The 2,939-nt window shown below is 47.5% G+C and overlaps 1 long non-coding RNA gene across 1 annotated transcript; it reads left to right on the top strand.

Annotated features, from left to right (window-relative positions):
• The first annotated feature begins 1,516 nt into the window (after nt 1–1,516).
• Nucleotides 1,517–2,626, top strand: LOC146079718 (uncharacterized). The gene is made up of 3 exons (XR_014474714.1): nt 1,517–1,619; nt 1,904–2,008; nt 2,404–2,626. It is a non-coding gene; the product is annotated as an uncharacterized LOC146079718 (long non-coding RNA).
• The last annotated feature ends 313 nt before the right edge of the window (nt 2,627–2,939 follow it).

The raw sequence follows: 2,939 nt of genomic DNA on the forward strand, positions 1-2,939 counted from the left end.
CTGTGTGATTAAAATATAATTATTTATATTTACAGTATAGTATTACATTTTACAGTATATTGTATAAGTAATTTATTACAGTATATAAAAACTACTGATAAACTACTGATAAACTACTGTACCCACTACTCAGCGGCGGGCGCACAGAATGGGACGCTGTTCCGCACAGGACGCACGGCGCATAGCACGCACGGCGCATAGCACGCACGGCGCATAGGACGCACGGCGCACACGCTAATGCAGTGTACTGTAGGCGCCATTATCTGTATCGCTAGTATCTGTTCAGTACAGTATGTCGGACACTGGCAGAGTCAGGAGGGCAAGGCCCTTTGGCAGAGGGGAGCTCCTCACCCTGGTGGCTTGGCGGGACAGGCTCCTGGTCTCTAATCGGGAGATTGTGGAGGCCTACCAGGGGGCCCGTCAAGCCATCAGGGTGAGGTTCCATAGAGACAGGCCAGTTAGGAGCCTCCAGAGGAGATGGTCCGACCTGGTCCGTCGGGACCCTCAACTGCTGCACTCCCTCAGGCAAAGTAAGTACTGTACATACTGTACCTGTACAATGTTGAGTGCTATTGTATACAGTATTTTTTTACTTGTTGCCATGGTGGATTTTACAGTATACTGTACCTGTATTTTTTTTTAATGTGCTGATTGCTGTACAACTGTTCAGGTAGATTTTACAGAACTTGCTATTAGAATTAGAATTTAGAATTAGGGGGTGTGTCATTCTCCACCTGAAGGGTGTGTCTACAGTACTTCCATACAGTACACTACTGTACTGTACATGGAGATACTGTATTGTGTGTGGGGGGGGGGCGCTGACCTGGACAGAGAGGTTTTTTGGACCGGGTCTGAGAGCGCCAGAGTCAGCTGTTCAGCAGTGGTATTGATACAGATTTGGGGGGAGCAGTATTAGACAGGTCCTTCTGAGCATTGTTCCGCTCTCCAACTCCAGGGCCTGGACCCCACTTCTTACATTCCCATTCCTGCAGCCACCAGACCTGGTTTCCAGCCCATGGTTGGGGTGATGTCAACATGTTAACCCCCGGAATCCATGGCAGATCATGTACTGTACAGTAAATTCTTTGCAATGAGCATGTTAATCCCTTCCAGAGTGTGCAACACCTGGAAGACCAGGTTCATCCCATGGCAACGAGCATGTTAACCCCCTAATATGCAATGAGCATTATAGTGTGTGTAGTAATGGGTAATGGACATTATGGAATGTGGTAAAATACTGTACATACTGTACTGTAATACAGTAGGTACTGTACAGTATTTTGGTGTACAGTATGGCATAATGTGTAGGACTAATGAGAGAGAGATGGAGATTGCTGCTACAGTACTGTGCAGTATTTCAGGGAGTCTCCTGCTGAAGAGGGAAGGCAACTACTGTATGCTGTACAGTACATGCTTGTTGCCATGGGTGATTTCCTACAGCATTGGTTTTCATGACATACTGTACAGTACTGTACAGTAAATTGTGGGCCCTTACAAACTTTTGATATGGGGCCTACAAATACTGTATCTGCAGTAATTACAGTATGCCTTACGCACTGTATTTCTTATTTTTCCAGGTATCAGCAGGATGACGCTGCGGGAGAGACAGCACCGCCACTGTAAGTACAGTACAGTATACTGTATACAGTACAGAGCGGAACATTGCATATTGACTTTCAAACATGTGGGATACTGTACAGGACCACAGCATTTCATCCCTCCTGGAATGGGTCATTTTGGCAGGTACTGTACTGTACTGTACTGTTATGTACTGCACAGTACAGTATGTACTGTAGTGTTGATACAGTACCTTAACACATTGTACTTTATAGTACAGTATGTTCGTGTTAGAGAATATACAGTACTGTACAGCACAGTAGTTTTTTTGTGTGCTTTTCCGCAGTCCCAGTGGATGTCGCAGCTCCAGAAAGCCTCCCTGCCGCCACCCAGGAGGAGAGGGCCACCTCTGCCCCCACCCAGCTGGAGGAGGAGTCTCTGAGCGCGGTTGGTAAGTATTGTACAGTATAACACCAGGGCTCTCACCATCTGTACCGGAAAAGTATTTTTGAACAGGCTCCAGCATGTACTGAGGCCCTTGTTCTTCTTCACTCTCTGACAAAATCCTTCTTGGATGGACAAACCCATGTGCACTGCAGGTGAGGCAGGTGTTACTGGACTTGCGCAGAGAGAATTACAGTATCTACTGTACAGTAGATTTGGGTGTGTCATTTTGCACTGCCTCGCCTGCTGTGCACATGGGTTTGTCCATCTACTGTGGGGAGGATTTTGTCAGAGAGTGAAGCAGAGTAAGGGCATCAGTTCCTGCTGGAGCCTGTTCAAAAATACCCCTGCTTGCACGATACACCCTCTTTATTTTGTCCTTTTTTTTTTTGACATTTGCAGCTCCAGAAAGCCTCCCTGCCGCCACCCAGGAGGAGAGGGCCACCTCTGCCCCCACCCAGCTGGAGGAGGAGTCTCTGAGCGCGGTTGGTAAGTATTGTACAGTATAACACCAGGGCTCTCACCATCTGTACCGGAAAAGTATTTTTGAACAGGCTCCAGCATGTACTGAGGCCCTTGTTCTTCTTCACTCTCTGACAAAATCCTTCTTGGATGGACAAACCCATGTGCACTGCAGGTGAGGCAGGTGTTACTGGACTTGCGCAGAGAGAATTACAGTATCTACTGTACAGTAGATTTGGGTGTGTCATTTTGCACTGCCTCGCCTGCTGTGCACATGGGTTTGTCCATCTACTGTGGGGACCCCTCCACCGGACCACTGTACTCACTGCCTGGCTCCTGGTCCTCCTGCTGCTCCACCTCCTCCTCCTGTTCCTTCTCGGTGTCGAGGAGAACCGCCTCTTCTACCCGGGTGTGGCCTAGTGATGCTGCATTAAAAATAAAAAAAAAATAAAAACATTGTAAACGTACTGTACTGT

This window comes from Crinia signifera, chromosome 5 (genome assembly GCF_055691185.1).
Source record: "Crinia signifera chromosome 5, ASM5569118v1, whole genome shotgun sequence".
Taxonomy (NCBI): domain Eukaryota; kingdom Metazoa; phylum Chordata; class Amphibia; order Anura; family Myobatrachidae; genus Crinia; species Crinia signifera.